Source organism: Bos javanicus, chromosome 28 (genome assembly GCF_032452875.1).
Source record: "Bos javanicus breed banteng chromosome 28, ARS-OSU_banteng_1.0, whole genome shotgun sequence".
Classification (NCBI taxonomy): domain Eukaryota; kingdom Metazoa; phylum Chordata; class Mammalia; order Artiodactyla; family Bovidae; genus Bos; species Bos javanicus.
This window is the reverse complement of record NC_083895.1, coordinates 15,658,301-15,683,555: the sequence shown is the minus strand read 5'-3', so window position 1 is coordinate 15,683,555 and position 25,255 is coordinate 15,658,301. Positions and strand designations below refer to the sequence as shown.

Here is a 25,255-nt window from a genome sequence, read left to right as displayed (position 1 = left end):
CGACCCCAGACCCACTGAATCAGAAACTCAGGGGATGGGACAGCAATCTGTGCTTTAACAAACCCTCCAGATGATTCTGATACTCAACTTTGAGAAGCACTGACAGAGTACAATCACTACATGTCACAGGAATTTTTAAAGGCCATTCAGCCAAAAAGAGATGAGAAAGTGAAAGTGTTAGGTCACTCAGTCATGCCTGACTCTTTGTCATGTCTGACTTTTTGACCCCATGGACTGTAGCCGCCAGGCTCCTCTGTCCATGGGATTCTCCAGGCAAGAATTCCGCAGGGTGTTGCCATTTCTTTCTCCAGGGGATCTTCCTGACCCAGGGATTGAACCCAGGCCTCCCACGTCACAGGCAGACTTTGTACCTACTGAGCCACCTGGGAAGCCCAAAAAGACTAAACAGGGACTAAAACATAGGTTGCCTGTCATCTAATCAAATTTTCTTCTACCATACCAAAACGTGTATATTTTATTTGCCATGTTATATCCTTATGCAATTTTGAACCATGTATAAAAAGCTCAGATAAAGAATTATTGGTTTGAAATATTTCATTCTCCGTCCCCTCCTTTTTTCTAAAAATCTAAACCTCATTGGAGATTCAGATATTTTGGAAAATTAACCAATTTATTGCTAATGACAAACAACACCATTAGTGTGCCCACAATATACATAAAAATATAGTACATACCAGGCGTTAGACGATGTGTTTGTCTGTTTATTATCTGCCTGCTCTACTAGGCCGCAAGATCCACAAGGGTGTTTTGTCTTCTTTGATTACTTCTACTTCTTTTACTTGAGAACAACACCCAGCTTCGAGGCGACACTCAAAAAGCACTCAATTTGAATCAACAAATAAATGAACTTCAATTTGACTTGAACTATCACTTAAATTTGGGGATCTTGTTTCTCCAACTACATATTAAGTTATTAGAGACTCAGCCTTCGATGATTCTTGAACCCACATCACCTAGAAGTGTGTAATGTACCATACCTGTCTAACAGTTGACACTATTTTTTCTGTAAAGGGCAAGACAGTAAACATCTTGGCTTTGCAGGGCATAACGTCTTTATTTCAACTACTCAGCTATGCCTCTCAGAGTCGGACACGACTGACGCAACTTAGCATGTATGCATTGGAGAAGGAAATGGCAACCCACTCCAGTATTCTTGCCTGGAGAATCCCAGGGACAGAGGAGCCTGGTGGGCTACCATCTGTAGAGTCGCACAGAGTCAGACACAACTGAAGCAACTTAGCAGCAGCAGCAGCAGCTATGCCTCTGAAGCAGGAAAGTAACCACAGACAACTTGTAAATGATGGATGTGGCTGCATCCCAATAAAACTTTATTGACAAAAGCAGGCGCAGGCAGGGCAGTTGTGGTCTGTGCCATGTAGTTTGCTGATCACTGACCAAAGCAACAGAGCTAACAACTATTATTACTGTTATATTTTAAAGACTAAGTTAACAGATACAAATAAAAGGCTAAGCAGCTCTCTAATACCTATCTTTAAAAAGAGCACATTAATGCTTATTACTTAAAATCTATATCCTCTTAAGAAAATTAGGATAAGTTGTAGAGACTTACGTCAATTATTTATTTACTTAGAGGCCAGTTAACATAACGTTCATTCCAGTATCTTTTAACATTTTTAAAACAGAGGTATAACCAAGATGGACATTAAAGAAAGCCTGCTTCCTTCACTTCACTGACCTTGTAAGTTTCAGGGCCAAGAAGTAGGAAAATGAGCATTACTTTATTAAATACAATTTACTCTGGCACCCCAAAGCTATAAGGTTAATCTTCTCCACAGAATCCCAAAAGGCTTTAATAAGAAATACATCACTTTGTATTTCTCTTTAAAAAAATAAAGCGTGCTTCCTTTGTAATTACAGCCAAAGGAAGACAGACCTGGCCCACCAGCCATACTGTGTGGTCCTGCAAACCTCAGCAGCTGACATGAGCAAGGATAAATCACTTGGTTCTGTTGCTGGGGAAAATGTCCTTTGGACATGGAGGGAAAGGAGAGAGCCAAGAGCTGAAAGTCACCCTCTGAAGCATTATTGTGTTGCCAGAATCATGGCTATTGTTATTGGCATTCACTTTTCGAAGAGAGAATGAATTATTTCGCTGTTGTTGACATATCAGCTGACTTTTTTTCTTTGGTGAGTTCTGTGAACACACTTTCCCCTCCACCCCCTTTTTATGAAATATAATCACTGAGTGTGCTGGGCAGTGTACACTGTACTAGAAAACAATGGCTTAATATATTCCTGGCCTGGTTTAAGAAAGGAAAAGAATGCCTCTCTCTCCCATCCCTCCCCTGCAAACTGAGTTATATCAAGAATCAAAGAGAACCAGACTGACATAGAAACACAGGTACAAACAATGTCTCCTCCGGTTTCCCGGGCTATAGAAATGGGAACTTACCCACTCATTCATCTTTCCCTCTTTCCACTAATCCTACCTCCAAATTTTAATCAAGGAAGAAGACAGGATTGAGATTGACATAGATACACTATTATTACTATGTATAAAATTAATAACTAATGGGAACCCACTATGTAGCACAGGGAACTCTACTCCATGCTCTGCGGTGACCTAAACGGGCAGCAAATCCAAAAAAAAAGAGCGGATAGATGTATACACATAGCTTATTCATTTTGCTGTACAGCAGACACTAACACAACACTATAAAGCAACTATACTCCAATAAAAATTTTAAAGAGGAAGAAGGTAGGTGCTTTTCTTACCCTGTCCTCTTTGGCAGGCAGATCTCTAGGGATGACTTTGTTATCTAAAAGATTTGAGCTGTTTTAGTTCTCAAAATGCTGACAGGGTTCATAAAATAATTTTTATGAAAACATTTATAAACTGTGAGCCACCTCACAAATGTTGATCCATTTTATTTCATTGTTTTGAGTCTCTGCCCACTCTAAATCATAATATTTGATGTAATTAGGTCACATTTTATGGATATAAGCAAAAAAAGAATAAGTTTCGGTAGTAAAACAACCTCTCGTGGATAAATGAATTAAATGTTGCCTTCTTCACTGCTGTCAGCAAACCTTTCAGAGGCACTAACCAAAGGGGAAGGTCAATTCGGATAGTTATAAACATATAAACATATGACAAAGGAATTAGCTCTAGTCCATGTAGATGCAAAAAAGATAGCATCGTCACATAATCCTTCCCACATTTCTCTCTCTTTGGCCCCTCTCTTCTGCCTGGGGTAACATACCTGCCCCAAAATAGAAAAGAATTGTGGAAAAACATAAACATCTACTCAAACACTAGGATATCATGAGGTGAAAAGGGAAAGAATTGTCATCCACTCCATACTAGAGGTTTCCTTCCATCTCCTAACTCCCTGGATCCTGTGAAGACATTAGGTTACATGGCAAAGGAGACTGAAGGCTGCAGATGGAATCAAGGTTGTTATTCGCTGGATTTTACAAACAGGGAGATCAGGACTTCCCTAGTAGTCCAACGGCTACAACTCTGCACTCCCAATGCAGGGGGCCCGGGTTTGGACCCTGGTCAGGGAAGTAGATCTTACATGCTGCAACTGAGAGCTCACCTTCTGCAACTAAAGATCTCACAGGCCATAATTAAGACCCGGAGCAGCTAATTAAATAAATAATAAAAATATTTTTGTAAATAAGGAGATTATCTTGGATTATCTAAATGGGCTCAATATAACCACAGGTCCTTTAGAGGGAAGCAGATGGGGAGAGTCAGAGGGAGATGTTGACTACAGGGGAAAAAAAGGCTTTAAGGGTGGATGAGTGGGGTTATGAGTCAAGAAATATAGGTGGCCTTTTGGAACCAGAAAAGGCAAGAAAATGAATTCTCCTCTAAAGACTCCTCTAAAGACTAGGGAATGCAGTCCTGCCAATACCATGATTTTAGCCCAGTGAGGCCCATGAGGGAAATGTGACCTATAAAACCATAAGATGACAAAATTTGTGTTGTTTTAAGCCACTTGGTTTGTGGTGACGTGATACAGCAGCAGTAGAAAACTAACACATTAGACAATTATGATATAGCAATTCTTTTTTTTTTTTTTTTGGCCACACATTGAGGCATATGGGATCTTATTTCCCCAACCAGGATCGAACTCGCATCCCCTGCAGAAGAAGGGTGGAATCTTAACCAGTGGACCACCAGGGATGTTCCTAATATATCAATTCTTACATAACTGTATGAATCAGGTACCATCATTGTTCCCATTTCACAGAGGAAGATGCTAAGGCAAGAGAAGTTAATGACCTTCCCAGGGTCACAGAGCAGGGCCAGAATTCCAGCCCAGGTAAGCAGGCTCTAGCAACCACACTGCCAGCCAACAGTTAATGCTGTGAAAGATATGATGGTGCAGAGAACACCTCATGGACAAGCACATCCTGTGGCTAAAATGTAAAGTTTTATAATGAAGAGTCACTGGAAGACTAGAGTCATCAATGTGGTCATCAAAGGAAGTGAAGTGGGTTGTCAGGAATGTGGATGTATTAGAATAGGTCATAACAGGAGACAAGAGAAAATCTAATTTAAGGCCTGACTGAATCTGTGGAGAGACCAAACAAGAACACCCTTATAAGATCTCTCAAGATGAGTCCGGCTTTCTCATTTCTTCCAAACCACCCATCCCCTCCATCTGCTGTAATTAACTTCCTTCCCATGGTTCAGTTCTTAGGAAGTTGCCCCTGTTCCCCTTCAAGGGTCCTCCAGCTCCCAATGTCTTTGCCATGACTCCCTACATCCTTCTCCTGGAACTGTGGTCCAGAAGGGGACACTGTAATGAGCACCAGGCAGAAACATCTGGATTTGACGAAGCGGGCCTTAGCAAACAGTTTCTTACCCGAGATAAGGAGATAGATGCGAACTAAAGATTTCATTGCTTTCCCCACAATGGTCAACAAATTAAATAGAATGTTTAACAATAAACAAATACAGGAAGAATAACTGTCACTTTTAGAAAAAAAGTGATCCTTTTAAAATTCAAGTGATACTGGTAAAAGAATAAACAACTTATTCCTAAAAATGGCACTTCATTCATTATACCTGAGTAACAGTTTAAAACCCTTCACAAAGCTTCAAAAAGCATACAATGGCTACTGCTATAAACATTAAAACTAGTATTCAATTACATCTTTCAATAAATATATAACTTCATCAGGTTATTAACTTGAAAATGAAATTTATCTTTGGCAGAAAAATTAGGGGGAGAAGATATATGCCAGAACACTGAGAGACTATTTATTACCCTATAAAATTACCATTATTAAAACATTCATTTTCTATGCTTAAGAAATTTAAAATTTTCAATCATAAAACAGTATTTTTCCCAACTGGCAACTGAAATAATATTTACTTGTTTTTAAGTGGACAAAACATAAATTTAACATCATTCAATTTTTTAACAGATTGCTTATAACTGTAATTTTATTAAGCTCTTAACAAAAAAGATTTTGAAATATGTACCCATATAACACCTTGAACTAGCTAAATTCTCCTGCCTTAGTTTATTAGGCAGCATCGAGAATCGAAGGCATTTTTGTGGTATGAATATTTTATAGCAAAGATGATACTCAATACCTGCATGGAGTTTTGTTGTCATGGGGACCATCTAGGAGAAACCATTTAAATGCCAGAATTTCAAACCCCTTGGAACACTGCCTTCAGGTCTGGCTTCACTTACAACTTGGAAATCAAAACTGTAGCGACCATTTTTTTTTTTTTTTAATGTACAATCCATCTGCTTTAAAAAAAAAAAAAAAAGTACTGACTTCACTCTTTGAAAAGTCTTAAATTTCCTTTCTATGAAAAATTCTGATGCTAGAGCATACCAATTGGGGGGATACTGCTGCCTAGCAGGTCGTCATGGCAACTAAAGCACACACACACACACACACACACACACACACACACACACACACACATTGTGAGCCTGCACTAAAGCTAACATGATAAGACCACAGCTGAGAAGTCTGGCATGTAATTCCACTGATGCTGTCTCCTTTTTTATTTCTGTTGGTACTTTAAAAGAAATCCATCTAACTTCATCTTTTCCTTAAAGCTCACCCACAAATCACCATCAAAATAACAGATAATTTTGCCCAAAATCAAAAGGCATCAGAGAAATGAAAATGCAAGTGGGGAAAGGGGAGAGGCCTTGATTTCCAGTTAGCTGGAAGCCTGTGTGTGCCATGCTATCAGCTGGCCTGATAGTCAAACTCCAGCCCACAGAAGCGTCATAGCCAGGCTCCTACTGAGAGACTGGGAGACTGTATTTTCCTAAGAAATCAGACATTACAAAGTCCTCCTCAGTTTGATTCCAAGCAACCTTATTTGAAGCCTGTCTCTAACTACTCTATTCCATGAACTCTGCATTCCAGCCAAATCTGCCTGCTGGTCATTCCATACACATGCTGTGTGTCCTTCTGACCTTCCCTCGCTATACCCACCACCTGAACACTCTCTGAGCCTTCGTCCTACAGGGAGTAAAATGATCTATAAAACCATGACCAACACACAGAAATCCCTTACATTTATATACATTAATGATTAAAATTCAGAAAGTTAAGGAAACAATCCAATTCACCATTGCAACAAAAAGAATAAAATACCTAGGGATAAAACTACCTAACGGGACAAAAGCCCTGTATGCAGAAAATTATAAAGACACTGATGAAAGAAATCAAAGATGACACAAACAGATGGAGAGATAGATCATGTTATTGAATTGGAAAAATATTGTGAAAATGATTATACTACCCAAAGTAATCTACAGATTCAATGCAATCCCTATCAAACTACCAATGCTGTTTTTCAACAACAACAAAAAAATCACAATTTGTATGGAAATACAAAAGACCTCAAATAGCCAAAGCAATTTTGAGAAAGAAGAATGTAGCTAGATGGATCAATCTTCCTGACTTCAGACTATACTACAAAGCTACAGTCATTAAGACAGCATGACACTGGCACAAAAACAGAAATACAGAAAAATGGAACAAGCTGAAAGCCCAGAGATAAACCCATGCACCTATGGGCACTTTATCTTTACAAAGGAGGGAAGAATATACAATAGAGAAAAGACAGCCTCTTCAATAAGTAGTGCTGGGAAAACTGGACAGCTACATGCAAAAGAATAAAACTAGAACACTTTCTAACACCATACACAAAAATAAACTCAAAATGGATTAAAGATATAAATGTAAGGCCAGAAATGATAAAGCTCTTAGAGGAAAACATAGGCAGTACACTCTGACATACATCCCAGCAAGATCCTCTTTGATCCACCTCCTACAGTAATGGGGGGAAAAAATTAACAAATGGGACTTAATTAAACTTAAAAGTTTTCGCACAGCAAAGGAAACAATAAGCAAGACTAAAAGACAACCCTCAAAATGGGAGAAAATAATTGCAAACAAAACAACTGACAAAGGGTTGATCTCCAAAATATACAGACAGCTCATGCAGCTCAATACCAGAAAAACAAACAACCCAAATCAAAGAATTGGCAGAAGACCTAAACAGACATTTCTCCAAAGAAGACATGCAGATAGTCAAAAACACATGAAAAGATGTTCAACATCATTCATTATTAGAGAAATGCAAATCACAACTACAATGAGCTATCACCTCATACCGGTAAGAATGACCATCATTAAAACATCTACAAAAATGCTGGAGAGAATGTGGAGAAAAGGGAACCCTTCTGCACTGCTGGTGGGAATATAAACTGATAAGCCACTACAGAGAATCGTTATGGAGATTTCTTAAAAAACTAGGAATAAAACTACCATATGATTCAACAATCCCACTACTGGGCATATACCCTGAGAAAACCATAACTGGAAGAGACATATGCAACCCATGTTCATTGCAGCACTAGTTACAATAGCTAGGACATGGAAGCGACCTAGGTGTCCACCCACAGATGAATGGATACAGAAACTGTGGTACCTATGTACAGTGGGATATTACAGCTATAAAAGAGAACACATTTGAGGTAGATGAACCTACAGCCTATTGTACAGAGTGAACTAAGTCAGAAAGAGAAAGGCAAATATTGTAATATTAATGCTGGTGTACAGAATTTAGAAGGATGGTACTGATGAGCCTGTTTTCTGGGCAGGAAGGCAGTCCCAGACATAGAGAACGGACTGTGAACACGGTGAGGAAAGGAAAGGGTGAGACGAATTAAGAGAGTAGCATGAAAACATATACACTGTCATGTGTAAAACAGACTCCCAGTGGGAGTTTGCTGTGTGATGCAGGGAACTCAACCCTGTGCTCTTTGACAGCCTAGAGGGGTGGGATGCGGTGGGAGATTCAAGAGGGAGGGGACATATGGCTGTGGCTGATTCATGTTCATGTACGGCAGAAACCAGCACAATCAGTTCAGTTCAGTCGCTCAGTCGTGTCCGACTCTTTGCGACTCCATGAATCACAGCATGCCAGGCCTCCCTGTCCATCACCAACTCGCGGAGTCTACCCAAACTCATGTCCAGCACAATGTTGTAAAGCAATTATCCTCCAATAAAAACTAAAGAAAAACCATGACCAATCCCCACCCAGCAAAAGCGCCTGTGTTTTTCAACATTTCTTCCTTTATTTGGTGGCACTGGGTACTACTGGTAGCACGCAGGATCTAAAATCTTTGCTGGGCCATGCAGGATCTTCAGTTGTAGCATGTGGGGTCTTTTTTTTTTTTTTTTTGTCTTTTCTAGTTTCAGCATCTGACCTCTTAGTTGCAGCAAGTGGGGTCTAGTTCCCTGCCCAGGGATTGAACCTAGGCCCCCTGCATTGGGAGTGCAGAATCTTAACCACTGGATCACCAGGAAAATCCCCAAAAGTGCCTTCTGAACTGATGTAACTGTCTTATTTATATTGCTTATTTGATATTAATGTTTTGCCTTCCAGAGTATTCAGGGTCTACTTCACTTCTCCCTGACACTGACCATTTAGGAAGGGGGTTATATTTTGTGATCTAATAGCTAGTTCTCCAGTTACTTGGACAACAACAATAGAAGGGACCATAGAAAATTAAGGAATATTGATAACAACCAGCACCTACTAATACCTTTAAGCCGGTCATGCAAGAGCTGTATGAGACAGAAATTTAAAAAAAAATCATACAGGTAGCCTCATGGCAGAGATGAACAACTCTTGAAAACACCACTGAGATATAATTTATTCATGTGGTGACACTCATTGGTGTCAGAAAATCCTTAAAACACTCCATAGGAGCTAGATGTACCACAATTCTCTCTAAAGGTAATGATTAAAGATGTTTTTCTCCTACATTTTTTTCAGACACTTTTCTGACAAAATACATATACACAAAATGAAGTATGATACTTGGGCATGAAGCAATATTGCATCTAGAAAGAAAAAAAATAGAAGTTTTCAAAGTAACTACCTTGGCCACTTGGGACATTAACTTCGAAACTTTTATTTAAGGCCAGAATAACATTGAATATCCAAACTTTAATGGCTCATTTTATAACAGAAAAAGTTACAGTTCTGTCAAGTCCAAAAATATGTCTTTCATTTTTCTTGTATTACAACTGCTTACCAGACATCTCCACCAACTACTTCAAATGTAACAAGTCCAAAGCTTAAATGATGATCCATTCCATTCCCACACATACAAAATAAAAACAAAACTACTCCTTCACTCATATTTCCTGTTCCAGTTAAAAGTGCCAGTAACTGTTGTCACTCAAACCAGAAGCCACTGAGTCAGCATTGACTTGCTTCTCAGCCTCATATCCTAAATTCAACAATTTCAATAGGGAAACAATATCATGTAAAACAAACAGCATGGATTTAAATATCAGGGCTTCTTATTAACTATAAAACCCTTGGAAAACACATTTAATCTTATTAACTCTCAGTGAGACTATGAGTCATGTAAGATTTTTAAAAAATAAATAAGTAGGTTTTGAGATAGATTTCTATTATCCTATTATTGTTCTCTTGGAATTCAAAAAACATGCTATCAGATTCGAGGTGATGGGAAATTAAAAAATGACAGCAAAAACTATTTCATTTGGTTTAATTACTCTTTCCCAAACTTACTTGGCTTATTTTTAAGGAATGCACTGATATTTCTTCTTCTTAAAAAAAAAAAATTAGCTGTGAAATGCTAACCTATTTTATGGGGTTGACTCCATGGCTGTGTATATGGAAACACAGGTGTCTTCTGGGGTTTTGCTCTATACTGCATCCCTCCTACCTGTCCCACCAGTTCCGAGGGTGTCTGGGGGCTCCCTGGTGTGTGCCCACCCTCTCCCCATTAGCCTTTCACTTGGGTCCAGAATACTGCTCAGGGCAGTTTCTGCCCAGGGTGGGACTAAACAGGACAGGTTTTCGTGTGTGTGTGTGTGTGTGTGTGTGTGTGCACATGTGTGTGTGCGTGTGCACACACACGTGCCCATGACTAAAGTATAATATAGCTAATCACTTCATGTGTGTGTGTGCATGAAAGTGACTGAAGTATAATACAGCCAATCACTTCTGTATGACAACGTAACTCAGTTACACACATATAGACATTCTTTTTTCATCCTCTTTCCCATTATGGTTTCTCACAGGAGACTGGATAGAGTTCCCCGCCATACAGTAGGACCTTGCTGTTTATCCATCCTATCTATATATGATAGTTTGCATCTGCTAATCCCAAACTCCCAGTCCTCCCCTCCCCAGCAGCACTATTCACGACAGCCAAAACATGACAACAACCTAAAGGTCCAACGACAAATAAATGATAAAGAAGATGCGGTGCATATGCACAATGGAATACTACTCAGTCGCGAAAAAGAGTAGGATGAGGCCATTTGCAGCAACACAGATGCCAGTAGGATGTATTTTCTTTTAAGGAATCAGAGGCCAGAAAAAGAAAACATTCCCTATTGTGAAAGGAACTCTATATACCTTAGAGAATAAAACTCCTGTGTCTATGCTTTAAGAAAAAGGTTTCAATATGAGATTAAAGCTCATGTAATATCATACATATCCCATACACATTAGTTAAAATTCTTTCTCCTTCTGCAAATCAGTTCTATCACTTAAGTATCCACTCTTAACTTCTTTTGTTCCAACCTCTGTCACCACATCTCATCTCCCATCTAGACTACAGTCAACACCTTCCAAGATCTCAGCTATTCTCTCCCCTCCTGGGTCAACCCAGAAACCTCTCTAAAATACAGATGTGAGCAACTGCCTTTCAGGTAAAGAACACAGTCCTTAGGATACACACCCTTCTGGATTTGGCCCCAATCCTCTTCCAGTATCTCAACACACCATTCCCCACTGGCCTCTCTCGCACAGGCCTGGAGGCAGCTTTCATACTGTCATGTCCTATGGTCCCAGCAGATTTTTTTTTTTTTTTTTTTTACTGTTAATGAAATACGTGTGCTTTCAGGGCTGTGCCTTTTCACGTATCATTCCCTTGGTCTCTGAAAACCACCCACGCCCATCCCAATCTCCATCTGGCAAACAATTCATCCTTCAAGGCCAACCCAAATGTCACTTCTTCTATGAGGTCTTCCAGAATGAGTTAGTCACTCCTCCTGTGGACTCCCATGGCACATTGTTCCCAACTCTGCCCTAGCGAGCTATTTATACTCAAGAACAAAAGCGAAAGACATAAATAGTGATCTTAAAATTATTAATTCCTAATGAGTTTCTTCCACCAAAATCCTAGGCACTCCATACTTTTTCTTAATTATATACACACAAGATCCAAGGGAAATTCTGGGAACAAAGAGCCTCGACATAATCAAATAAATTCAGAAACCATCATATTCATCCAAATGAATCAGGCCTGATCTCATTTTGAAATACCTGCTGGTGTCTTGACAATTTTTAAATGTCAAAGGAGTTTCAGGGAACAGCCAAAAAATTTTAAGGCTCTACTAAGTTTCCAAAATATAATTTCTAAATTGTAACAGTCTTTTCTTCATACATGTGTAAAACTTTTAGAGTTCAATGGGGAAATAAACTTTCATTTCAAAAATCAACTTTGAAATCGGGAAATAAAAACATATGCCACTTCCAGGCGCTAGTCATAATAATGGGTTTCCCAGGTGGTTCTGATGGTAAAGAATCCACCTGCAATGCAGGAGACACAGGTTTGATCCCTGGGTCAGGAAGATCCCCTGGAGAAGGGAATGGCTACCCCCTCCAGTTTTCTTGCCTGGGAAATCCCACAGACAGAGGAGCCCGGAGGGCTACAGTCCATGGGGTCTCAGATAGTCAGACACAACTGAGATCGGTCCCCATAACAGTCTCTACCATTTGCTGAGGGCTTCATTCCGGCTCCTCAGGGCAGTCCCTGCAGATTCCTGCATAGAATTCCTGCCGCTACTCCATGAAGTAAGAGTCATTATTCCAATGTTTTAGATAAGGAAGTTGGTCAAAAAGATTAAGGGAACCCACCTAGATATTACCCAGTGGCGACTCAAACCCAGATCCTATGACTCCCTGGCACATGCACACGTTCTGTGAGCTATGATACAGAACTTAAAGTCGTGTCAACTGCGTAACTTCTCTGTGAGGAAATAACCAGGGACTTGCTAACTTCAGAGGGGCACCCTTCTGTAATCAGGGGGCTTTCATCTAAGACATATACTGATCGCCAGACAGCTAGATTAAGTTATCAAAAGTATTTTTATTGCCTCATAAAGTGAGCAACTTTAAAATTTCCTTAGAAAATGATATATAAATAGTTTTATAATTTGACAGAACAGTAAACTCAATTTAAGAAAAATCTAGTCTAAATCAAAGGAGTTTTTTAAGCTAAATCTATCAAACAAACAAGAGGACAGACATCTTGCAGTTCATGTAAGAATTGCTGGAAATAAAGTCTAGAAAACATTAAACCAAGATTTTGTAAATCCAGCTTTATTTTTATTTCTCTGATCAAATTGATATTTCTCATTTTGACTGAACATGACAAAGGATTTAGACTTATAGTTCCCTCAAACTACTTGGCTCACTTCTTTTTTGTCAAGTACTGGGTGATCCTAAAGAGTATTGCGAGTCTTCCATGAACACAAGACTTCTATATCATAACACAGACCTTGATTATAACTACTTTGCAAATACATATTTATTTTCACACACAGTCTTTCTTTAATTGGAATGGAGATAATTATAAAATTTGTTTGCTTATTTATACTTTCTGAAAATGCAACAATAAATCACAGACACATCCACTAGGAAGACAGCATTGTAGTCTTTCTTAAATTTTATGGATACTTAGTCATTCATAAATGTTTCAAACTGACCAATGTTTTCACCTCTGTGATGACTCACATGAATTATTTGGTACTTGATTTTTCACAAGAATAAGACCATAAGAAAAAAGAAGATGCTACATTCGCTAAAGTAATGAATAAATCAAGTATAAATTGTAATCACAGAATTCTGCATATTATTTAAATTGTTTATGAAACTTCTTTCATAAACAAATATTTGATAAGCAAAATAATTGTAAAAACATTTTAACACTCTCTCTCATTTTACTGAGTCAACCCCTATTTGTTGAATGCCTGGCATGTACCATATTGCACCCTTCGGAGATGCAGTGAGCTGCGCCTCTGGGATAAGATAGAGTAAACAATGACGAGTGAGATGAACACTAGAAAGGAAGAGAAATACAGGGTGCTGTGGCTTTTGTGTAAAATAAGGCTTGAAGAGGAAACAAGCAAAGTAGGGGAAAACAGCAAACAAGAAGTTTCCAAGTAAGAGAAGTAACATCTGAGCAGGCAGGACCCCGAGGGGCTCCTGGGCATAAAAGCCTTTCTGTGTCCCATTCCCTGAGTTCCAAAGGGAAGGCTCAAACAGTTGCTAACTGGGGAGAAGAGGGATGAAGAGACAGAGGAGGGGCCCTAAGAAACAATGTGTAGCCTTGGGGCAGGGTCCTGGTTCCCCCTCAAGGGAAACACAGAACAGTATCGAGCTCTTCTGCAGAACTAAAACCCCCACCAAATGGAAGATGTTCCGGAGAGAAGGTCACAGTTCAATAACCTTGAGAACCACAGATCACGAGACCTTCGGATGCCAGAAGACCTCTAGATTTAAGGACTGCGGGCCCTGCATGCACCCTGTTCCTTATAGTTCCTTCCCAAATGCACCTGGGTTGGGACATTCAGTTTTGAGGGCATTAACCCTCCGTGGCTCCCTTTGCCTGGCAAAGCAATAAAGCTATTCTCTTCTACTTTACACAAAACTCTCTCCAAGGTTCAATTCGGTACCGGTGAAGACAGACCAAATTTCGGCATCAGCAACAGGCAAGCAGGTTGAGGCTTTAGGGACAAGTCACACAGGGCTGGAGAGAAGCCCATGTGTGGAGCCCAGCAGATCTCCCTGTGGGATCAAAGGACTCACCCCCTCAGGTGCTGGGAGGGGTCAGCCTGCTCTGTCCCCACTTTAGCCTCAGCTGAAGACAATGCCCCTCCCTGGTCACACCTCCTTCCCGTGTCATGGAGGGACTATCCAACCCATGGTCTAGAAGCCTGGCCCTCTGACCCAACCCAGGACAGCTCTGAAGGGCCTCATGACTCCAAAGCTTCCAGCGATGGCGGGGGCCTGCTGTGAGCCCTGCACAGCAGCCCCTCCTCCCTGCACACAGCCAGGCCTTCTTCTCCACCCCTCCCTGCCACATGGGTTGATCTCAAGGGCAAAGGCATTCCCTGACAAATGTCTCATACAGGAAACCCCCTCTCAGAGTCTGCCTTCCAACTCTGGGATCCAGTGTGAGCCGGGAAGGGAGGTGAAAATGCTGACTGAGGATAGCACACTTGGGGGCCCCACCCGGAACTCAGCCTAAGGGTTTACAATAAAGGTGTGACAGATAAGATCACTATTTACACCATCAGAGGTGAATCCTAAGGGAGGACTAGAGAATACAAAGAGGGAACATCAGGGGAAAAAAAGTCACCCACTAGGCATTTCTCCCCAGACCTTGAGGCCAGGTGATATGATCATCAGGGTAGATGTACTCAAAGCCTTTTATGGAAAGGAAATTATCTTGAAATTCTGATACAATAGGACTAAACTCCAGTTTGTGTACTGTTGGTCATCCAACCCTTATACAGGGATTGTGAGGCTCAAAGGCTTTAGGTTAGAAATACTAGAGCATTCATTAAAAAATTCTTGTATGGAATCACATAACAATAAAAGAAAAAATCCCATTCCGTATATCATAACAGCTATTTTCTAGTAGAAAAATTAACGAAAAGAAAAATCCTTATTAAATAAGACTTTGCAATTTTAGTATTGCAGGTAGTATAAAAGTCACACCAAAGGAAATTTATTGAAAATATCTCCGAGTTGCCACCTTTTGGTATTTTTGTATGTAACACCTCTGGTGGCTCTATTTTTTTGGTTTACAAGTTACATAAAAGGTGGTAGCAAATAAGCCATAATTCTGCCAGAGATAATTCATTTGATGTGATGCATACAAGCCCATTTTAAATATAGTCTTTTATCTAGATAAAGCCTATCAAGAAGACGCAACTTTTAAATTGTACTTATTGGATAGAGCCACCGTCTGAAAAATCAAAACTGATCAAGTGTAGGAATAGATTAGCATGCAGCAAAAGTGGTTGGAGTACTGTAGTCCAGGGGAAAGCGGACGGCAGCTGACCGGGTGTGAGAGAAGAAACTGGAGTTGGGAGTGGACAGACTGATCCATGGTGGTGGCCACTGGGGGCGGGGTCGCTGTTTTGACCTCCCTTTCAGAAAGAACTGGCCTTCGCTAGTAGCCCAGATGCTAAAGAATCTGCCTACAATGCTGGAGACCTGGGTTCAATCCCTGGGTCGCGAAGATCCCCTGGAGAAGGGAATGGCTACCTACTCCAGTACTCTTGCCTGGGAAATCCCATGAACAGAGGAGCCTGGTGGGCTACAGTCCGAGGAGGCACAGGGAGTTGGGACTTGACTGAACAACTAAACGACGACAACAAGGGGCTGCTGGGCAAGAGTGTGGCCTGGGCTGAAAGGCTGAAGTGAATCCTGAGGCCCTGCAGCTGGAGGCAGTCAGCTGACTACCCAGCTGCCACGGCACCGCCAGTTCTTCCTAAAGAGAAGTGTTAGTCACTCATTTGTGTCTGACTCTTGGCAACCCCATGAACTGTAGCCCACCAGGCTCCTCTCTCCATGCGATTTCCCAGGTAAGAATACTGGGGTGGGTTGCCATTTCCTTCTCTGGGGGATCTTCCTGACCCAGGAACTGAACCCACATCTCCTGAATTGGCAGGAGGATTCTTTACCACTGAGCCACCTGGGAAGCCCTCAGCAGTGAAAGACTAGTGAAAGACTAAAGCCCAGGGGCATACTGGGCTCTTGTCCATTCGGCTCAAAATGAGATTTCTCTAACAGGCAACCTTTGCTCCAGGGCCACTGCTGGACCAAGGGAGCTGTCGTCACGTCTGCATCCCAGTACAAGGCTCCCCTGACCCGTCTCTTTCCCCCACATGTTTCCTTTCACAGGTGTCAGAGCTAAACTGGGCCTCCATCCTGCTTCTTTGCCGGGCATTCCGACAACTGACACAGCAATGCTTAGCAGGTAGAGTCAATGGTACTTTGTGCCCGATGGAATGTAGTGGGTGAGCAAGAAAGAGGGCTCAAGGGTAACTCCTGGGATTCTGGCTTGAGCATCTGAAACAGGAACTCTGAAAAGGGGCCAAATTTAGGGAGATCGCAAGCTCGCTCAGAGTCAGGCCAAGAACAAGGCACCTACAAGATATCGCTTTTCATCCAGACACCTAAGGAAACAAACGAGTTTGGGACACTTGTTTAAGATTGTTTCCGTTCCCCTGCTCTGCATACCATGTAGTACACCCAGCCTTCCTCAAATACTGATTTAACACTTAGACAAAGAAAACAATTTCTTGAAGTGCCAAAAGGTCAAGTAATGCCTAGAGCCGCTGCAGACAACCTGGCAACAAATTCCCTTGAAAAAGGAATTTTTCCTATGAAAGATGGATCATTTGCCTCTTCACTGAGAATTTTAAAATTCATTTTTCACACTTGTTTAAAATTCACAATTCCAATCACAGATTGGAATTCTGTGATTTCTTTCCAGGTGTACAATACTCACTAATACTCTTGAATGTTTCACTTCATTATGAAATTCAGTAAAGTGACTAATGTGGTATGTGGGCTTTAGACTCTAAAAGATATAGCTAGATAGTTTACCAAAAGTGCCACAACTGTTCTTCTCTCCATCATAAATGGGGGTAGGGGATTAATCCCTGCCTAGCAGGGAGGCTGTGATCTAGAACAAGGTCTGAGACATAGGAGGCACTTGTAAAAAGTATATTTTGTTATTCTATGTCCTATCTTAGTGAACACATCTGTCAAGCAAAAAGTATATTTTGTTATTCTATGTCCTATCTTAGTGAACACATCTGTTAACACCTTCATTACACAGACACACACATGGAAGGTTTTGGGAAAACATCCGAGAAGGCAGGCTCTGTGCCCTGTGAAACGTGGATGGCTCCACAGGTTTGAACAGCGCATGGCATGTCCCTACTGAAGGTGCCTCCCCTTACGCGGCAACTAATATAGAGAGGGTGAGTGTTTCCAGTAACACTAGGAGCAGCAAGGAGAAAATACCCCTGCCAATGGCATCCAAACAGGAGACCACATGTTCCAAGTAGACCCCGCTGCAAGCAGAAATTTCAAGACAGTCATCCAGAGGACACAGTCTATCACACCACAGACAATGCATGTTTAGAAAAAAATGGTTTTCTTTTTCAGAGCATAAAGGAAATTTAAAAAGCAATTTGCTTCAGCTTAAGAATGAATGTACTACATCCTCATACAGTTTTTTCACCATCTGCCTCCATCAGAAAGGCCACTGTGATTTATTTCCTGGAGAACTAGAACCTGTAGTAAGGGATTGAAAATTCATTCCATAAGATCTGCTTGACTGACAGTTACAGAAACCAAATCTACTTGCAAATGTGGAAATACACACGGCTGACTGCTTCCATGCCCCTGCTCTGCATACCATGTAGTACACCCAGCCTTCCTCAAATACTGATTTAACATTTAGACAAAGAAAACAATTTCTTGAAGTGCCAAAAGGTCAAGTAATGCCTAGAGCCACTGCAGACAACTTGGCAACAAGTTCCCTTGAAAAAGGAGTTTTTCCTATGAAAGGTGGATCATTCATTCGCCTCTTCACTGAGAATTTTAAAATTCACTTTTCTCAGCTAATATAAAGTTACCACCAATTTCCTGAAAATCCAAACACAATTTTGAAACCCCAAAATTATGATGACAAAGAAATATTTCCAGTGTGCTTCAGCATCCAGCTAAAAGAAGAAAAATGTTCAGGAATTCCCAAATCATATTGTTCCTCTTCATCCAGCTCCTACATCCAGTGGGCAGAAGCAAAGTATTTATTGAGTCCATATGGATGCTTGGAAATGTTAGCAATTGTATTTAAAACAAAAATAAATTCAACTGTGTCAGCATCTCAGGAATTTATAGCCAAAAACCACAGTCAATACATGCCAAAAATCTCATGTTAACCAGAAAGCATTTTTGAACTTCTCCAGAATGAATATTTTTTATCATAAAGATCACATGCTCTGAGCAGAGTTTAATTAAACATGTGCACCTGGATGGATATAGTGACTGGAAGTCCTTGTCAAGCTTACAAGTCATTGAGTGGGCATGTTTGCTCTCCAACAGGTGCAGATGACGAGAGGCAGGGTGGCAGGTAAATAATTAAATATAGCCTAGGCTACATGTTAGAATTGTCCTCATTTTTGTCCAGAGCCGTGTGGAGTCACAGACCACACTTTCCCACGGATGGAAGTGCAGTTTTTACAATCTAAGGTAGACACCACTAAATCCTCTAAGAGGCAGCCACTACTTGTGCTCCCATTTTGCAGATGAGGAATCTAGAGGTTTACCAGGGCTTCCCAGGTGGCTCAGTGGTAAAGAATTTGCCCGCCAATGCAGGACACGTAAGAGACACAGGTTTGAAGCCCGGGGTCAGGAAGATGCCCTGGAGGAGGAAATGGCAATCCACTTCAGTATCCTTGCCTGGAGAATCCCCATGGACAGAGGAGCCTAGAGGGCCACAGTCCATGGGGTTGCAAAACAGTGGGACATGGCTGAGTGAACATGCGCGCGCACACACCATCTAGAGGTTTAAGGGGCCCACTGCCCGTGTTTCCTAACTAGTAAGCTGCTGAGCTAGTCTTCCAACATAGGGAGTTCTCAGTCAAGACACACACTCCTAACCACTGCCCTGCACTACAGTAGAGATCTTTAAAGCATAGAAGAAAGTCCTTCCAAGATAACCAAGGCCAATCCCACACACATTCACCCAGCTAGGCTATCTGATCATGCAGTGGCTATAGTCAACAAGCCATGTGACTTCCTCAGCTTCAGCTGAATCTGGAAAGGCAGGGAAGCAGGTCTGATTATGTTGGCGACTTGAGAATGTCTAGGGTACCGAGGCTATTTGGGGTGAGACATGGTTCCTACCAACACCACCACCATAAACATCAATCGCCACCAAACTTTCTTTGGACTTTTTTAATCCAGCATGATCTCTGAGCATGTATCTAAGTATACCAGAGTAAGGAAGTAGGGAAGAGAAGAGGAACCATTGACTGTTGATTAGAATTGCACTGGCAGCAAAAGGAGGGGTAAGTTCATATATTCATACATCAACCCATTGATCAAGACATCAACCATTCATTCACTCTTATTTATTCACTCACAGATACACACACACAGTTTTGAACACCTACTGTGCACAAGGTACTACTCAAGGACTGGTAACTGTTTCACAAAGTGCCATATTCAGTGATTCATAAAAATTAGAAGAATTACAGGTGTTCACAGAGTTATGCTTATTTTAGTCACATCATGATTGTCTACTTAATCTCGCTATACATGAACAGCTCATTACTTTATTAAAAGGCTGTTAACAGATATTACTCAGGTGTACTGCTAAGTGAATAATTAAATTCAGTTTCTAAGAGATTACACCTTCAATAGGGCTTCCCTGGTGGCTCAGCATTAAAGAACCCACCTGCCAGTGCAGGACACACTGGTTCAACCCCTGGGTCAGGAAGATCCCCTGGGTGAAGGAAATGGCAACCCACTCCAGTGTTCCTGCCTGGGAAATGCCATGGACAGAGGAGCCTGGCTGACTAGAGTCCATGGGGTCGCAAGAGTCAGACACAACCTAGCGACTAAACCACTCACCACCATTTTTTCAATACAAAAGAGATCTACTATTTAACAAACTTTGCTATGAATCCTTTTGCAATTGTAAAGTATGAAAACCATTTTTTTAACTATCTGGCTAGAGACATTGGACACTTAAGGTTTCTCAAGGAGAAATAAATACATAAAATACGACCAGAATCAGCATTCTAACCAGGTACATATTATCTTATTACTGTCCCATGCAAAATTTCATTTTCTCTCAATAAAATTCATTTGGACTTTGTAATGAGAAGAGCAACAATAAATTCTATCATCTTTTAAAGGCAAACATTAACATTAGTGAGATAAAGTTATAAAGTTCTGCAAGGTTAACATTTCTGCTTACTTTTTAATTGATTGCTTACATTTCTCAGTCAACTCCTTCACAAATTCTCAGTCTCGCACCCACACACATACACTTTTCCTCCTGGACTCTGAACCCTGCCAAGTTCCAGGAGGAAAGAGTTTCCTTTTATATAACAGCAGTCTACAGATCTGATTTTCCCTGGGGTAAACTTGTTCTTTTGTACACTGATTAAAAGATATTTACCATCAAGTTATTCAACCTTAAAAAACAATTGCAGAACATTCCGTGGTAATAGGTGCATATTTTTAAGATGATGACAAAAAAAGTAGGAGATTATTAGCTGTCCCAGAAGAAAAGGCTATCAGTTAATTTCTTTTCTGTAAGAAAGAGACACAGGACAGATGGTGGCTGTACAGTCATCTCCAATCTATGCTTATGACATGTAATAAAAACATTATCTTTTAAAATCAGATATATTTAACTATTAAAATGCTCAAAAATATACACGTGCTCAGTTCAGTTCAGTTGCTTAGTCGTGTCCAACTCTTTGTGACCCCATGGACTGCAGCACGCCAGGCCTCCCTGTCCATCACCAACTAACTCGTGAAGCTTGCTCAAACTCATGTCCATTGAGTCGGTGATGCCCTCCAACCATCTCATACTCTTGTCATCCCCTTCTCCTCCTGCCTTCAACCTTTCGCAGCATCAGGGTCTTTTCCCATGAGTCAGTTCTTCGCATCAGATGGCCAAAGTACTGGAGTTTCAGCTTCAACATCAGTCCTTCCAATGAATATTCAGGACTGATCTCCTTTAGGATGGACTGGTTGGATCTCCTTGCAGTCTAAGGGACTCTCAAGAGTCTTCTCCAACACCACAGTTCAAAAGCATCAATTCTTCAGCACTCAGCTTTCTTTATAGTCCAACTCCCACATCCATACATGACTACTAGAAAAACCATAGCTTTGACTAGATGGACATTTGTTGGCAAAGCAATGTCTCTGCTTTTTAATATGATGTCTAGGTTGGTCGTAGCTTTTCTTCCAAGGAGCAAGCGTCGTTTAATTTCATGGCTGCAGTCACCATCTGCAGCCATGCAGAGAGCCACACATGTGCTATCCAAGTGCAAAAGGTCAGGTTCAGGGTTCTATACTAGAAGCTCCAAGCACTGTCAAGAAGATGATCTACCAGCTAAATGAACTGTAGGTGCAAATTTCCAGTCAGGGCACCTACAAATTGCCTAACCATATGGAGTTCTCTGAGACTCTGTTTCTGCATGTAGGATGACAGATTTAGGTCATAGAACTCATTAGAGTAAGGTAATTCAGAAAACACATATACTGTAATCCAATGATTAACTTAATAAGTGTTCAATAAATGATAGTTGTTGTTATTACTGAAACAAGTTGAAAGATAAGACTCATTGTGTATAGTAACAGTCTTATTTGCATGAAAACTGGCATGCTTAATATCTGATCTAATTTTTACTTTTAATTCTTCCTACTCAAGGGTACAAAGACTTAATTTTAATGGGCAGGGAACAGTTAGTCAAATCACTGAATTTTCAGACTAATTAAAATTGCAGGGCTTCCCTGGTGGCTCAGTGGCAAAGAATCTACCTGCCAACGCAGGAGATGTGGGTTCTATCCCTGGTCCAGGAAGATCCCACATGCCATGGAGGAACTAAGCCTGTGTACCACAACTATTGAGCCTGGAGCCCAGGAACTGCAGCTACTGAGCCTGTGCTCCATAGAGCCTGTGCTCTGCAACAAGGAAAGTCACTGCAAGGAGAAGCCCGCACACTGCAACTAGAGAGGACTCCCCACTTGCTGCAATGAGAGAAAAGCTCGTGTAGCAATAAAGACCCAACCCAGCCAAAAATAAGTAAATAGATAAAATTATTTTTAAGATTATATTACACAAGGAGCAGATTCTCATTCTTTGATGGCTATGAGAGAGAAAGAGGCATAAATTTTAAAATAAATTTTATAAGTGAAAACAACACTAACAATCTACATTAAAGTTAATTTTGACATCTCCAATTATAAAGGGTATTTTTAATACACTGAGTGTGCAACCATTTCCCACAAAGTGGTTAAGAAACATCAATCAAAATAATAAGGCAAGCCTTCAAGAACTTACTTCAGCATTAAAAAAAATCTTTCTTTTTAACTAACTCTCCCCTAAAAATATGTCTTCAGGAAACCAAGAGCTTATAGGGTATCTCCTTCAGTTCAGTTCAGTTCGGTCGCTCAGTTGTGTCCAACTCTTTGCGACCCCATGACCGCAGTATGCCAGGCCTCCCTGTCCATCACCAACTCACAGAGTCTACCCAAACTCATGTCCACTGAGTCCGTGATGTCATCCAACCATCTCATCCTCTGTCGTCCCCTTCTCCTCCTGCTCTCAATCTTTCCCAGCATCAGGATCTTTTCAAATGAGTCAGGTCTTCGCATCAGGTGGCCAAAGTATTGGAGTTTCAGCTTCAACATCAGTCCCTCCAATGAACACCCAGGACTGATCTCCTTTAGGATGGACTGCTTGGATCTCCTTGCAGTCCAAAGGGCTCTCAAGAGTCTTCTCCAACACCCCAGTTCAAAAGCATCAATTCTTTGGCACCCAGCCTTCTTTATATTCCAACTCTCATATCCATACATGACCACAGGAAAAACCATAGCCTTGACTAGACAGACCTTTGTTGGCAAAGTAATGTCTCTGCTTTTTAATATGCTGTCTAGGTTGGTCATAACTTTCCTTCCAAGGAGCAAGCGTCTTTTAATTTCATGGCTGCAATCACCATCTGCAGTGGTTTTGGAGCCCAGAAAAATAAAGTCAGCCACTGTGTCCATTGTTTCCCCATCTATTTGCCATGAAGTGATGGGACCGGATGCCATGATCTTCGTTTTCTGAATGTTGAGCTTTAAGCCAACTTTTTCACTCTCCTCTTTCACTTTCATCAAGAGGCTCTTTAGTTCTTCTTCACTTTCTAATGTCATCTGCATATCTGAGGTTATTGATATTTCTCCTGGCAATCTTCATTCCAGCTTGTGCTTCTTCCAGCCCAGTGTTTCTCATGATGTACTCTGCATATAAGTTAAATAAGCAGGGTGACAATATACAGCCTTGACGTACTCCTTTCCCGATTTGGAACCAGTCTGTTGTTCCATGTCCAATTCTAACTGTTGCTTCCTGACCTGCATACAAGTTTCTCAAGAGGCAGGTCAGGTGGTCTGGTATTCCCATCTCTTTCAGAATTTTCCACAGTCTATTGTGATCCACACAGTCAAAGGCTTTGGCATAGTCAACAAAGAAGAAATAGATGTTTTTCTGGAACTCTCTTGTTTTTTCCATGATCCAGCGGATGTTGGCAATTTGATCTCTGGTTCCTCTGCCTTTTCTAAAACCAGCTTGAACATTTGGAAGTTCATGGTTCACCTATTGCTGAAGCCTGGCTTGGAGAATTTTGAGCATTACTTTACTAGCGTGTGAGATGAGTGCAATTGTGCAGTAGTTTGAGCATTCTTTGGCATTGCTTTTCTTTGGGATTGGAATGAAAACTGACCTTTTCCAGTCCCGTGGCCACTGCTGAGTTTTCCAAATTTGCTGGCATATTGAGTGCAGCACTTTCACAATGTCATCTTTTTGGATTTGAAATAGGTGATGGATTTGGAATTCCATCACCTCCACTAGCTTTGTCCTTAGATGTTGCCAAATTTATGGTATTAAGACTAGTAATCCAAGCTGTCTCCCAAGCCTGAGGTGGCCAGGAAGGCGCTAGGAATTAGATGAGGGCCCAAGGGACTTCCCTGGTGGTCCAATGGCTAGGACTCCACTCTCTAAATGCAGAAGTCCGGGTTCAACTCCTGGTGGGGAAACTAGATCCCACATGCCACAACTAAAGATCCTGCATGCTATAACTAAGACCCAGTGCAGCCAAATAAATGTATTTAAAAGAAGATGAGGGTCCACCAGTTCACAGTCTGAAAGACTTAAGAACCATGTGGATTTGTGAAAGTAAAACAAGCAAACACACAAACAAAACCACATGCAGCTGAACTGTCTGATATGATGTGTTCACACTGTGATCAAATCCACTTCAACCTTGCTCCTCTCCCCTCTTCCAGACTGGCAGGTGAGGAAGAAGGTACCTTCCCAAGCCAGAACTGAGAGTAAATGATCCATACTTCGAAGAAGCCCAAATAGGGACCAAGGTCAAGATGAAGGCAGAGATGATCTGATGTTTTTAAATGTTTCCTGAATCACATGTGGGCAGAGCCTGGAGTTGAGGGTTGCAATAGTGTCGGGGTCTGGGAAGAAACAGAAAGTCTCCAAGGAATAGATAACATTAAGCAAAATCTCTAGCTGCCTCACAGGTCTTGTCTGCCACAAACACACATGTCTTGAATGGCTAATATTTACAAGATGAAAATCCAGAAGGAAAGGCTGTGCTCTTTGTCATCAATGCATAATAAAGGGCCCACGACAGGAAATTCAGCCATAATTCAAATAAGGTAGAAATGACTAGATGAAACTCTCCCTAAAACACACCCCCATCAAATTGCTCTGGAGAACTCCGGATTTTCTCTCACTGCAAATGGGGAGGGATATGAGCAAAATTTTTTTGTATTTCAAAGGGAGTAGTGGACTTCAGCTTATACCTGCACCAGGCAGGGATCCAAGTTCAA

The 25,255-nt window shown here is 41.1% G+C and overlaps 1 protein-coding gene and 1 non-coding gene across 4 annotated transcripts in view; both read right to left on the bottom strand.

Moving 5' to 3' along the window:
- The window catches only part of BICC1 (BicC family RNA binding protein 1), a 351,357-nt gene that overhangs the window by 108,872 nt on the left and 217,230 nt on the right, over positions 1-25,255 (bottom strand). The gene's annotated exons all lie outside the window — the stretch shown is intronic.
- Positions 8,781-8,853, bottom strand: TRNAG-CCC (transfer RNA glycine (anticodon CCC)). Its single transcript has one exon. It is a non-coding gene; the product is annotated as a tRNA-Gly (tRNA).